This window comes from Canis lupus, chromosome 33, assembly GCF_048164855.1.
Source record: "Canis lupus baileyi chromosome 33, mCanLup2.hap1, whole genome shotgun sequence".
Lineage (NCBI taxonomy): Eukaryota > Metazoa > Chordata > Mammalia > Carnivora > Canidae > Canis > Canis lupus.
In genome coordinates this window covers 34,547,411-34,563,144 of record NC_132870.1, presented here as the reverse complement: position 1 = coordinate 34,563,144, position 15,734 = coordinate 34,547,411, and the positions used below count along the sequence as shown (strand labels likewise).

The 15,734-nt window shown below is 35.4% G+C and overlaps 1 protein-coding gene across 1 annotated transcript in view; it reads left to right on the top strand.

The window, feature by feature from the left end:
* The window catches only part of LOC140623592 (bifunctional heparan sulfate N-deacetylase/N-sulfotransferase 4-like), a 285,724-nt gene that overhangs the window by 164,150 nt on the left and 105,840 nt on the right, over positions 1-15,734 (top strand).

Here is a 15,734-nt window from a genome sequence, read left to right as displayed (position 1 = left end):
CATGACAATATTTTGTCCATCATAATTCTTTATATCTTCTTATTAGTACTCTTGTATTTTATCTGGGATTCTCAAAATTATACACCTACAGATTAAACCTTTAATATATGCTACATCAGATGGAATATTTGTATTACAATGTATGAGCTATCCATTTTTCACTGAAGAGATTTAGCATCTGGATGATTTTATTGTTTTAACCATTTCAGAGAGGATTTTCTAAAATATGATACTTACCTCTTTTAAATTAACAAATGCATACTAAGCATCATGTCTCATTTTTCACAAGTCATAAAAGTTTTCACTGTTGATACAAATGATTTTACTGTGCTCCCAGAGTCGGCTAAGAATATGTTGACTATTTGCTCCTAACCTGTGTTCTTAGAATTTTTACATCTACTTTTTCAAGTTTTCTAATTTATGGTTTGTAAGATTAATAACTTTCTCTTCTAGCCATTGTTATATTATCTGAATATAGGAGCTAGATTCCCATTTTATTAAGATGAAGTGGTTAAACTAGAAAACCATTAAGGTTTGTGATAGCTCTAAAATTCTATAAATCTGAGTTGCTCTGAGCTTGGAAATCAGATACAGCAAGCTTCTTAAGGTTGTTTCTAAAGTGACAGTAAAAGCATTCCATTTCTCAAATGAGAAAACTGAGCTAATATGTAAAAGGTCACACAGAACCCATACTCTGCCTGTGATGCCTAATCCAGTGTTCTGTCAATTGCACCATATACCACCTCAAGCAACTGCACCTCTGGATCTCTGGGAGAACCAGACAGTGTCACCTGAGGTAAAATAAACCAACTTATGTGCCCTATTTTTCTAGTGTCCTTTTTTTAAACCATAGCCCAGATAATCAAGGTAATAAATGACTTCTACAAATTTGAAAAACTGTTGAAGAATATAAGACCTGTCTTTCTGTATTGAGAGAAATATATGCTATTGAATAAAAACTTAAAGGTTAATATGGAAAATTGAAGCACACAGGTAGTATAATGATCAGTGTTGCATCAGAAGTGAAAATAATTTTAGTTTTCTTGCAGCTGCCCATTGCCAGAAGATTTTTTTAACCCTTTTTACAAGTAGAATGATGTTAATTAAGTTCTTAGCTAACTTATTCAAGAGTCTCTAAGGTTTTCATCAATTCCTATTTTTACCAAACCTACAACATGAAGGATAGCATGAACTTTTTGCCTGAAAATTAGAATTGGTATTTTATTAGCTATTAATATTCATACTGCTTAACAATGGATTTAGTGGGGTTGGGGGGATGACTTTTGTTGTCATGTTGTATCTTGCTAAATCTTTGACTTGCTTGTCTGGTATTGGCAGGTAGATGAGAGTATTTCCATTAGACAGAAAATCTCTACAATACATATTTATCTATTTGATTTTCCTAGCAGAGGACACAATAGACCCACCCATCCCCCAAATTCCTATTTTAGTTGCAGCATCTTTTTTTGGTCAAGGAGCTATTTTATTTCTGAACGTGTCTAACCTCATAGGAATAAATGCCACCTACAAAATTAATTTTATTATTGGGCAGCAATAATCGAAGGTAATGAACTATTTGTATCATTCAAGATATTTTAAATGTAAATCTATCAAGGCTTGTATCTATCTCTTCTGAATACCTTGTCATCATTATTTTTGGTAAATGTAAAGCCTCGAAACTCATTCTTTCTGCTTTCTGATTTTTATGCATTTAAATAATCTTTTAAGATTAACTAGAGGAGGTCTAATTCTTTTCGAGTGCTGATACATGAAACAATTGAAGCAGAGGATTTCCCCCTAGGAGATAAGCTGATAACTGCTTAAAGGAGTTGCTAATATTTAATTTACTTGCTTTAAAAAAAATAAGTATTTCCTCTAAATATTGTTTTGTTTATATTATACGGAACAGTAAACTATGCACAAAAACAAAAGACAAAGTTATGTTGCTCTGAAGAAAACAAAACCCTAGCTGTTTGTACATATAAAAATCTTTTGTGACACAAGTTAGCTATTGCCCAGTTGTTCAATGTATTAGTTAAGCCCATGCATTGGGCTTCAAACCTATCTTAATTCAAATTCCATCTTTGCCAATTACTAAATCGGTGACCTTCACAAACAAACTAAAATTCTTGTGCTGTTTATTTTCAAATATGTAAGATAGGGATGATAGAAGTTTGTGCCTCACAGGTTTTTATGAGGCTTAAATGATGCATGTACATGTTTGTATATCTATAATGCTTAATGAATTGTTTGGCACATAAGTGTTTCAAAAAATATTTGTTGTCATGACCATCATCATCATCTTGCCTACCATCATTTTCACCATATTTCTTCAAAAAAACATATGATTGTTCCTTTTGAAATAAGAAATTGGTGATGACAATACCATGGAATGATTTTTTCAAGGTTATGTAATATGCAAGTTGGGGACAGATACAAGATATTCTCATTTACCTAGCAGTTCTCCATCTATCCATAATTCAATACTGAATATAATCACTACTTTTAATAATTAAAAGAGACTAGTATCTTAACAAACATTCCAAAAAAATAAAAGAATATGGATGTCAGGAGTTGTATTTTTAAAGAAATAAGTGGGGATCCCTGGGTGGCCAGCGGTTTAGCGCCTGCCTTTGGCCCAGGGTGCGATCCTGGAGACCCGGGATCGAATCCCACGTCGGGCTCCCGGTGCATGGAGCCTGCTTCTCCTTCTGCCTGTGTCTCTGCCCCCCTCTCTCTCTCTCTCTCTGTGTGACTATCATAAATAAATAAAAATTTTAAAAAAATTATAAAGAAATAAGTGAAAAAAATTAGAAAGGGTTGATTCATGTACATGTGAACTCTTGACTCTGAAATCATTGTTCCCCAATTATGTCCAAAAATTTTCAGATACTTCTTCCAGTGTGAAAAAGTAACTCTCTCCTTTCTTTCTTGCATTTGTTCCTTCCTTTCTTCCTTCTTCTTTGCAAAGAGCACAAAATATTAATTTTTCCTTCCTCTTTTTCTTCTTTTCCTTCCTTCTTCCTTTTTCCTCAACAGACAATTAATGAATATGTATTATCTGCTAAGCATTTACTTGATATCAGGAATGCAGAAATGAATGGGATGCTTCTTATTTTCAAGGATTTTACTTAAGTGTAATAAGACAGTGTTTTGGGTTTTTGAGAGAAATGTACAGAGCATAGTATAGCCACAAAGGAGACACTCATTAGTTATAAGGGGAAGTAAAATTTTTAAAAAACAAGACAGACTATTGGAATAACACTTGTGAAGTAAGTGTGGTTGAGGCAGAAGATAGGAGAGGAGCACCTAGGCAGAGAGAGAAATGTATGAAAGAACATTGAGATAATACCCAAATAACATGTTCCACTCTTCTAGTAAAATATATACTGCATCAACAACCACCTATCATTGGGCCTGGAAACTACTGCCTGTGAGAATTGGCCTGTAGTCTGTTATTGTATGATTGGTGTACTAAGGACTGGTTTTATATTTTGAGAGGATTATAAAAAAACGAACTAAGAAAAATGTATGACAGAGGCATTATTTGCTGGCAAGGTCTAAAATATTAACTACATAGCTCCTTGGAGTAAAAGTCTGTCAGACTGTGATCCACACATGTAATGATCCAGAGGAAAGTACATCAAATTGCAATCGTAATGATGAACAGTATTCCATGAATCTGGAATTAACATACATCTGTCCATCAGTGATTATTGGTAACCTCCTGTGCCCTTAGAAATATATTCCTGATAATTCTTACCTTTGCGAATCTCCAAAAGGAGCATAAAATGTTGAGGAAAGGCAGAAAACATTGATTTGGTGTCAGAGAAAGCTTTGAGTTGGGAATTAGGAGAAGATGAGCCTAAGTAGCTCATGTGGGGTCAGAATAGGCAAGAACTTTATACTCTAGGCCTCAGGGCCTCAGGGACCTAAATGCAACTGTCCTGATCCCCTTTGCATAGAACTCTGTCTACCATTTGAAATACTAATTCTCGAGATTCTTCTATCATCTCCCAATGTTCCTAACAAATGTATTCTAATTCATTGCTTTTCTATAGCCTTCTAGATTATTATTCTTGTGTGTCTTTTGTACGAAAGATTAGGAAGTAAACTGCTTAACAATAGGAAATGGGAATTCTCATTTCTGCATTCTCATTTCAGGGGACAGATATCTTTAGTCCTTGGTTGTCACATCCAAATGCATACTTAGTACCCATTTTTAACATTCTTCATTACTGAATGAAACTAAATTTTGCTTGTGGATCCAAGTGTCTGGCTAAAGGACTGATTTTTCACCTTTTATTTCAGGTAGGAGACTATTAACATATTTCTGGCCATTTGTATGTAAACATAAGTTGAGTTATGAGGCTAGAGAAAACAAGGTTAGATGAAGCTGATGCTTGTCCTTCCACCCTTTGCCTTTGCTCCTTTGTTTTGCCTTGTATTTGGTCCTATTGGCTGGAACTAAGTCATCATCTTAAAACTATGAAGGCAAGGCCAAGAGAATAAGAAATCTCACTTCTGGCATTCTTGAACCTCTGAACCAATGGCTTACTCCCAATTTCCCATTATTTCAGAAAAGTAAGCTGCTCTGTTTTTTAAGCCACTGTTTTTTGTTTTAATTTTTATCTTTCTAATACAAAGTTTGAACCCATTCCCTATATTATGCTTTTCTATTGCATTTTTCCTCTTCAGCTGTTTTGACATTCCCCTACATTGAAATTGCCCCATTGTTTAAGATTTGTAGACCCTCCAAAGGAATATTTATGTAGAATACCTTGAAAATAATAGCCCAAAACTTTTTTTTAAGATTTTACTTATTTATTCATAAGAGACACACAGAGAGAGATAGAGATATAGGCAGAGGGAGAAGCAGACTCTCTGGGGGGAGCCTGATGCGGGACTCGACTCCAGGATCCCAGGATCATGACCTGAACCAAAGGCAGAACCTGAGCCAAGGCAGATGCTCGACCACTGAGCCACCCAGGCGCCACAGCTCAAAACTTTTTTAAGAAGTGTTGGTAGTAGATTTTATGCCTCTTTATCAATCAAGATAGCAGTTTTGCGAGTGGATTCTTAGAATGGTCAATAATAGCATAATTAACTTTCACTGACAGATTTTTAATTTAACTGCTTCAATGACCAAACTTGTTTTTAATTATTGAATGACTGTGAAATAATTAAGAGTCAAGATTTTTAAGAATTTTTTTTTACTTAACTCCTGCTGTACTGAATAAACTCCATTCAAATTGGATAATCCATCAAAGGTGCTTGTTACCACATATTTTTCTTTTCTTTTTTTCTCTTTTGCTTGTTTCAATTTGAAAAATTCTTTCAGCTTAATAGTTTCTTTCATACTTTATCTATAGTGTCTGAACATTTTCATCATTCCATGATTACCTCTTTATATTTGACACTTCAGTTCCCTGAAGTCATATCTGCAGTAACTTGAGCAATATGAGAATATGAGAAATTGTTTCCAAGCATGTTGACAGAGGAGAGAGGAAAAACTGATTGATAATATAGGAGAATTAAAGTGCTTGAAGTCGGGTTGTTTTGAGCGGAGAATTGTATCAATGCTTTGATTTCCAAATATGAAATCACTTTAACATAATGATAACAAAACGGAAATATAATATATTGGTATGACTTTAATTTGAAACGTGTCAACATATCTATGGAAAAATATAATAATGTAATAATCTTTATAGGCAGTTACTTGGGATATCATAATTTAAGGGTTTTTTTAATATGTAGGTAACATATATTAACATAAACATACTTTTGGGCTAATGAAATTTAACGTATTTTACATGGTAGTAAAGATTCCCCAATATTGGAAACAATCAAAGATATGAATATTTTAACTCCTAGAGAAGGCACAGGATGTTACAGGGGGGATTTTAAAATGTAATAAGATCCTGTATTTTGGGGGTAAGAGAGGGAATTAACAACTTGAGGGATGGCACATGCCCATACCAAATGTTTAAAGCATCTTTCCATAAATGCATTAGGTTGACATTAAGGGGAAAAAATGACTCCTGAGAGAAATCTCAGCTGTATTCAAAAATAATATTAGAAATATATTCCATTGCTCAGAGAAAGTAATAGTTTATGCAAATCTATATCTGCAAAGCAATGTGTTTAAATTACTGATTCCAACTCATCAGCTATATAACTGTGGAAGGACCCAAAAGGTTTGGAAATGTGTTCAAAATCAGAAAATCAAGGCATTCTAGCCAGCCTTAAAAAGGGCAAGTTGCCAGTCTTCAACATGTCTATTTCACACACACACACACACACACACACACACACACACCCTAGCCATCTCACCTAAAGCAGTGCTTTATTCCATGAACATAGGCAATTGGAGGATTAAATAATAATGATAATAATAATAATAATAAATTTTTAAAAATAGCTAATGGATAGTGTGTATAAATTCTTGACGTACTAAGAATGGAGATAAGATATGGCAAGATAAATTAGGTGTAGTATTTACCTGAAATAAAATTACAAATGAAACATATTGTGAAGCTGCTTTAATTTGTACTAATCAAGTTTATTTTGAGTACCTTCTTTTTGCATGTGTCTGCTTATAGTAACTTAGAAATGGTGTCATAATAGTATAAATAATTCTATTCTTATTTTCATCTGATTTGTAACACATCTAAGAATCTTTAATGTTATCATTTCTTTCAGGTTATATATTTATATTATTATATCAGGGCATTGTCAGAAGCTCTATATACTTAATATCTGGTTCTGTTTCTCTTGTTACTAAATTAAATCTAGAATTGAAACTTTTCCATGTAGCAGAGGCAACAATGAAGGGAAAGCTACTGAAATGCAGTCTGGCATTTCATGAGATATCCTGAAACTACATCTCTGCCACCCTTCTCAGGTTTTTGCTTTCCTCCTTACTCTGCTTATTCCAAGAGCCAATCATCATAAGCATTCCCTTGGATATACACCCTGAACTCCTTTGCATTCTTGGTTCATCATACTGTAAAGCCTCAATTTTGTTTGGATCCAAATCTCTACCTAGTCTATGCCTGTACCCCTGAAACTGAATTGCTGGGGCCAACATTTAACTGTTCTCACTTTAAAGCCATGACCACAGACCTCAAGAAGACCCTCAAAACTTCCCAGAAGTACACTGAAAGTCTTTACTTTGTTCATCATCTTACTCTCCCAGACCACTGTTGCATCCTCTCTACAAACTGCCCCACATCTTCCCCCATCCTCATTCTGAGATGATGATCTTATTTCACTAAAAACAAAACAAAATAATAAATTAGAAGGGAACTTCCAGGGGCGCCTTCCATTTAGCAACTGCCTTCGACTCCGGTCGTTCCTGGGATTTAATCCTGCATCAGGCTCCCTGTTCAGTGGGAGTCTGGTTCTCCTTCTCTCTCTGCTCCCCCCCCACCCCCGCTCATGCTCTTTCTCCCTCTCACTTGTGCTATGTCTCTCTCTGTCTCAAAATAAATAAATAAAATCTTTTTAAAGACTATTTATGTATTCATGAGAGACACATAGAGAGAGAGGCAGAGATAGGCAGAGGGAGAGCAGGATCTATGCAAGGAGCCCAATGTGGAGCTTATTCTCAGGACTCCAGGATCACGACCTCAGCTGAAAGCAGATGCTCAACCACTGAGCCACCCAGGCTTCCCAATAAATAAAATTTAAAAAGAAAAAAAAAAAAGAAATTCCACATGCTCCCATCACTACAACTACTATTTCAACGTGATGATAACAAAATGAAAATATAGGTATGATTTTAACATATTCACAGAAAAAAATGCAATTATAATAATCTTTACAGTTACTCAAGTAGCCATATTATTTAGTAAAACTTTGTGGAATATATTGGTACCACTTATTAACATAAACTGTGTTAATAATGACTTAAGTATAAATTGTGGACTGAAAAAAAAATTATGGGCTGGCATCCTGTGAAGGAAGTACACAATTTTGGCTTCTGCCTTGAAACAATGAATAAAAGAACTAGAAATATGAAGGCCAGATTCTCTACTTTTTGACTCAATCCTACTCCATTCCAACTGTTCAAAAGTATTATTGTTCCAGCAATTCTCCCCTCTCTCCTAAATCATTTCCCTCTCTGTACAAACATACTGCTATTTCTCCCATCTTTAGATAATCCTGTGCTTAGGTTTGCTGCTCCCTCCAGCTACACCATCATTTCTAGACTCTCCATTTTAGCAAAACTTCTTAAAATAGTTGTTAATACTCACTGTCCCCATTGTAGTTCCTCCCATTCTCTCTTAAATCCATTCTGATGTCCCTTCCATTCCCCATCCATCAGAACTCTTGTCCAGTTCACCAGTACACATCTAATATTAAAACCAATGGGTAAGTCTTAGGTTCCCATTTATTTTTTTTTTATTTTTTTTTTATTGGTGTTCAATTTACTAACATACAGAATAACACCCAGTGCCCGTCACCCATTCACTCCCACCCCCCGCCCTCCTCCCCTTCTACCACCCCTAGTTCGTTTCCCAGAGTTAGCAGTCTTTACGTTCTGTCTCCCTTTCTGATATTTCCCACCCATTTCTTCTCCCTTCCCTTATTTTCCCTTTCACTATTATTTATATTCCCCAAATGAATGAGAACATATAATCTTTGTCCTTCTCCGACTGACTCACTTCACTCAGCATAATACCCTCCAGTTCCATCCACGTTGAAGCAAATGGTGGGTATTTGTCATTTCTAATAGCTGAGTAATATTCCATTGTATACATAAACCACATCTTCTTTATCCATTCATCTTTCGTTGGACACCGAGGCTCCTTCCACAGTTTGGCTATAGTGGCCATTGCTGCTAGAAACATCGGGGTGCAGGTGTCCCGGTGTTTCACTGCATTTGTATCTTTGGGGTAAATCCCCAACAGTGCAATTGCTGGGTCGTAGGGCAGGTATATTTTTAACTGTTTGAGGAACCTCCACACAGTTTTCCAGAGTGGCTGCACCAGTTCACATTCCCACCAACAGTGTAAGAGGGTTCCCTTTTCTCCGCATCCTCTCCAACATTTGTTGTTTAGGTTCCCATTTATTAGCAGCATTTGACATTTAGACTCTTTTATCAAACACTTTCTCCAGCTGGCCCTCATTTTGTTGTGGATTCCTGGTATTCCTCCCATCTCACTTGAAATACTCTTTCTCCATGTATTTCCTGGATTTCCTCTCTTCTCCCTGACTTTGTCATGTTAGATGCCCCCAAAGATCTATCCCCAGACTTCTCTATTTATGCATTCATTCTGTTGATGATCTTAATGAGTCTAATGACTTTAAATAAAATTTATGTATTGATAACTCACCAAATTTAGATCTCCAGCTGAACTCTCTCCTCTGAATCCTAAACTTGTTTACTTGAATTTCTACCTGACGTACCCAGTTGGCTGTCCAATGTCAAACATATGTCTTATCTTTCTTCTCAAAATCTGTTTAATTTTTAACTTTCCAGTCTCACTTAATGGAAACTCTACCTTTCTAGTTGAACATTTCTCTCATGTTCTCTATTCAATCAATATTCCAGTCCTGTGGCTCCACAAAAATTCAGGACAAAATCACTTCTCACCAGCTACATTGTCGCCACCCTGATCCAAATTATTATTATCTCTCATGTAAATTGTTTCAATGAACTAGTTACTAGTTTCTAGCTTACTCCCTATCAGTCAGCTCTCAGCATTCAGAATTTTTGTAATTCTGGTAGGCTAGATTTTATTATCCATCTAATGTGAAACTTACTAGTAGCTCCTTATCTCACTCAAGGTAAATACCAACATCCTTAAAAAAAAAAAAAAAAAAAACCAACATCCCTATAGTAGCATAGAAGGACTTAGATGAGCCACATCTATTCCTTCTGTGCAGTGATGCTGCATTATATAGCTTGGAATTGTTCAGTAAATAACTTGTAAGGCTATTTGCAGCAACCCTGCCTCTTGACATCACCTCTTGTGATTCTCCTCCTTTGCTAATTCCACTCCAAAACAACTGAATTCTTATTCTTCCTAAAAAATACCTGAGGATATTTTATTTTTTATTTTTTTTAATTTTTATTTATTTATGATAGTCACAGAGAGAGAGAGAGAGAGAGAGAGAGAGGCAGAGACACAGGCAGAGAGAGAAGCAGGCTCCATGCACCGGGAGCCCGACGTGGGATTGATCCCGGGTCTCCAGGATCGCGCGACGTGGGATTCGATCCCGGGCGCTGCGCCACCCAGGGATCCCCCCGAGGAGATTTTAACTCAGAGCAATGTATGTACTGTCACTTCTTTCCCCAGTTATCTGTATGGCTTAATTTCTCACCACTTCAGACCTCGATTCAAAATATTACTTGCTCTAGGAAGCCCTCCTGAATAATCTATTTAATATTGCAACCCATACCGCTTCAAACCTCCCTTTTTCTCTGCTTTATTTCTTTCCATAGCTCTTAGCATCTTCATTATATTGTACAACTTACCTACTTAATTTGTGTAATCTTGGTCTCATCTCATTACAATATATACACTTCATGGTGGCAAAGATTTGTCTGTTTTGTTGGTTGATTTATTTTCAGCACCTAGAATGGTTTCTAATACATTATGTATGTAATAAATATGCATTGAAAAAAGATAATTGATGAACCAAAATGTATTGAACATTTTGATTTTCAATAAAGTGAGAATTCTAACCACAAAAATTAACAATGCAAATGCCTAATCAAGTACATTTCATACAATGTGAATGAAGACTGTTTTTTCTGATGGTTCCCTTTAGGCAACAAAATAGACCTTCAGCAGAATCAAGAATATTAAAGGGATGAGTTTCAATTGCCCAAAATAGCTCTTCTTAAGACCGGAAAGTTCACACTAAAGAAGCAACACCATTGCTATGCTACTTCTTTTTCAAAAGAAAAATCCATTTGTAACACAGAGCTCTCCAGAGATTTGTCACCATTTACTAGGCTTCAGTCCAAAAAGTGTCAGGATTGACCAAGCCAATTTCCAGGGTCACAGAGTCATTGCTTTTATCACTTATGAAAACAGAAGACAATTTCAGTTCCCAAAACACGGCAGAAAATCAATAATCCTGGGGTCATTCTCAAAGTTGACAATATGATTCCAAGTCCTTATTAAAAGGAAAAATAGATAATGAGATCTATTTTCTTTAGCACCTGTGTAGCTCCCTAGCAGTTGTATATATAGGAGTACAAATCAATACTTTAAGTTCAACAAGATATTGTTTAATGCATTATATTGTAACTGAAGCAAATGAAGTATATTAATTTATGCAGTCATTATATTTATTTTCATTTTATATTCATTTATTAAATATTTATTATTAACTTATTTAATAACATTTTACAAATTTGTCATTTCCTTCAAAAAATATTTATTAAATACCAAACATGCACCAGGCATGTTGCTAAGTGCTAGGGATATAAAACTATCCTAAATGTATTGTGGGCTGGTTTCACAAGCATTATCTCCTGAAACACAAACAGAAGGACATAATGAGGGGAAAAATACCATTTGTCTGGCTCTTCATCATCCCTGTATCAAGACCTCCAAGCACTCTTCATGTTTCTGTCCAACTATTTGTGGGAGATCCGGGGATCGCCTGTATGTCCATGAGCCCATTTTTCTCCTTTATATCTCTGGCTTTCTATGATGTATCAGGTCTTCTAAAAAGTATCTATAGTGACTGGCCACAAAACACAAAACCAGGGTGCTGTTCATGCTCAACGTTTGGGCCTTTCTGCCTTTGCATGTGATGTCTACAGATCTCTTTGCCCACTTATTAGTATGTGGTTATCATTATGAAGGAATATTGCAATGCATGTTGGCACAGAACCATTTGTGATCATCCAGATTAATCCATTGGAGAAATATTCTTTCAATAGAATTTACCTCCCTTCTTTATATTACCTACATTATATGGTTTAATCACATGTTGGTCTGTATTAAATATCTGTGGTATTTGTTATTTAAGTAAACTCGTCTCATATTTATTTTCTCTGTACATTACCACTGGTTGACTAGTACATAAAATTAAACAGTCTTACATATTACATTATTACCTGATAGTATCCAATTAGACAAATAGGCGTTTGCCACAACCAATCAGTGAGTTTCCTTGAAGAAATATTGAGCAGTGCATTAGCAGATTCTCTCTCTGTTTTCCTAGAATTCAAACCACTGACATCTCATCTCAACCCTTTAAACCTTTTGTGCTTATTACAAAGGGGCAAAAACTACCTGTATCAGTCAGGTTTCCATGCTAAAAGCAGAAGCCACCGAGAGTTATTTTAAGCAAGGGGAGTTTTTATTCAGCTATTTAAGTACTTCTGAAAACTTTCGAAGGGCTGATGGAGCAGATTCTAGGCAATATTTCTCCAGGGACTCACAAAGCCAGGCAGAACTGATTCCCTAGGGGAACGACCACATACAAAGATGCCGCTGGAGCTCTGGTAGCAGCAATACACTTTCACAGTCACCCTGCAAATGGGCACCCAAATAGTCTTTCAGGATAGCGTCCTGTTTTTAAGATCTTAAGTGTCAGCATCAGGGGCCAGGAGCTGCCACACTTTAGCTTTTGCCCACATACTGCTTTCTGAAATATGTCCTGAGTACTTCTAATTGGTTGAATGGTGTTTGCATAAAAAATGATAGCTGCAGAGAAGTTTGGGAAATAGAGAATTTTGCTTTATAACCTTGTCCAAGTGAAGATCACTCCAAGTGGATAGGAGCTCCAGTTCAGAAGTATATATTAAAGCCATTTCTCTTTGTCTGTAAAGTGCTTCCATCATTAACTGCTTGGGCAGGAGTTACAGTAGTAATAACTTTGTAGAAGAGCAAACGAAAAATCTATGAATTTAGAAGACTGGGTTATAATTTTGGCTCTGACATTTAGGAACATGAGCAAGTCATTTGCCTTTCCTGGGTCTCAGTTTCCACATTTGATAATAACATCCGGGCCACCTCACATGGTAAGTATGAGGATCTCATTATCTCATTAGACATAAATGTGAAAACACTTCATAAATACTTAACAACTACAAGCAGACATGATCAATAGGAATGATCAAAGAAAAATTAAATGAGACTATTTCAGTTACTATTAGATGTTTAATGTTAAATGCATTTTATTTTATTCTAAGTTTTGAAAAATGGCAGCTCTATTTTTTATATAGTCTGTAGATTAACACATTATGCCATTTCCTAATCAACTGGGAACTTAATGTACCTGAGAAAATGTAATTAAGTTAAACTGTAAATATTTATGGTGTCTTGCCATAATATCATAGAAATATTAGATACTATAAAAGACATTGTTTTAATAAATAATAAATGCCATATTTGAATTAATTCTGTCACTTTATTCTTATAGTTTCAAATGCTTCCTTTATTCACACTAGCAAGTCTTTTGAATTTTGTAATTATTGTAATCCTGTACAGATATAATGTTTAGTTCACTTTTTAGTTGACCAAATCTCTGAGAAGGGTGTTTCAAGCTCTGGACAGTAAAGAATGAAGGTTTCTAGTCCAGCAAGACTCTTGATAACAGAAAAAGAGTTTCTAGGGAATTACTTTTCATTTTGTGTTATCATTTAGATTGAAAAAGTATAAACTTATAATTATCTAGTGTGATTTACTATTTTGATTGAGCTCTGGTTGTCAGTGTGATAAGATGACCTTATGAGCAGTATAACATTGAGCCCCCAGAAATCAATAAATATAATGAAATCCTTTTACTGCCCCTTCCTTCCTACTCACTAAATCAATTGCTTTTTACCTTCTGGTTTTTCATAAAAGTCTACAATTCATTTTACTACCTGTCAAAATTGAAATGTCTTTTTTTTCCTGAGAAAATACCGTTGTTTGATATTTCAATTCGTCCATGATTTTATTTTTCATCCTTTTGTTTCCAGGACATTTACATACTTAACTAATGTTCTAGGCCCCAAATTTGGAATAAAATATTATACAGGGATAGAAAATGAGGACTAGAAGAGTGATTAGTATAGATTATTAGGATTCTTACACTGTTATTTTGCAAATCATGGGACAAAACTATACAAAAACCTTCATAGGAATCATGAAAGAGTAATGAGAATATAACAAATTATTTCTCCTTTCTTGCAAATCAGGAGTACTTCTGTAAACATCAGTCACATGAGTTCTATTTACCACATAGAAGGGTTTCAACACCCTCAACCCTATTTTTCTTTCATAAATAAATTAATCTGCATCTCATATCCAATGCATCCACACTTGACTACCTGATGATACTGATCCTCAAAATGCTTTGATGATTCACTGGGAACATAGAACTAAGCCAAAAGAACTAAGGCTTTTCCCAGTACATGTCTCCCCGTGATGTGTCAAAATAGCAGTAGCTGCCTTCCCCTCTGACAACTTCCAAGTAGTGTTGTTACTGTATGTTTCCAACCTTGCCTTGTATTGAAAATATAAGCTCCTGGGAAAAATAGCTTTCTGTGCTTTTTCTTCTGTACACACCAAGGAATGAATTTTCCCCAGTGCCTAGCAAAAGACTCCGCTCATTTTATAGCATTGATTTCATAATTCAGTCTTTCCACAGAGTCATTTATTGTAATAGATGTTAGAAAACACAAAGTCATGGTGAAAAAGAGGTAAATTTGGCTATACAATGGGAGTTATTCCATGAAAGGAAAAATGATGGAGCCTTGCAAGGTAATTAGGGCCCATCTTCTGAGCTGAGTGTGGCATGTGACTTAGGCACTGCAGATATTTGATCCATTCACCATTAGCTTATTATACCAGACTGAATTCTTTTCTACGCTGTATGCCATATAATGGAAAATATTAATGGCAATTGTCAACAGTTTTGTGTTTTGTTTATTAATTCAATCTACTTTCATATAATACTGTATACATCATTATAACCTCATTGATGAGATTCAGTCCTAGAAGGGGTCTTATGAAACATATAAGCATTTTAGGGGAGAAATGTAAAAAAGGAAAATTAAAAAATTGCCAATCCAGGGGCACCTGTGTGACTCAGTGGTTGAATGTCTGCCTTTGGCTCAGAACATGATCCCAGAGTCCCGTGATCAAGTCCTTCACATTGGACTCCGTGCAGAAAGCCTGGTTCTCCCTCTGCCTGTGTCTCTGCCTCTCTCTGTGTGTCTTTCATGAATAAATAAATAAAATATAAAAAAAAAGAAAAGAAAAAAGAAAACTGCCAGTCTATATCTTGTACCTTGCAATATAATATCATTAGCAAACATTTTTTTTTCCATTTTCTTGTTTTAAATTTGTATTTGTTTTCTTTTAGATTCGACTGTTTACCCAAGGCAAGCATCTCATAGTAAAGTGTATGTTTCATAATAAGTATAGTGAGCTGCTATGAACCAAAACCAAGGGAGAACCTTAATTTTGCTTTTCTTTTGTCTATTATATCCAAAACATCACTAAGTCTCCTATAATATTTGTCCCCTGGCTTTTAATTGGACTACCAATAATCAATCTAGTCTGAGTACCTGTGTTCCCTCTAATCTGCATCATTGCAGTAACTTCCTAATGCACAACCTTAATTCATTTCCTCCCCCTTTTAGTTCATCTTAACATATTGACACTGGGTCTTTCTTCCAAAAACATAGAGCAGACAGATCATTCCCTCCATGATCAGATAGCTTCCTTATCTACACTATTTAGGTGGAATTTATTCCAAATCCCTTAGTT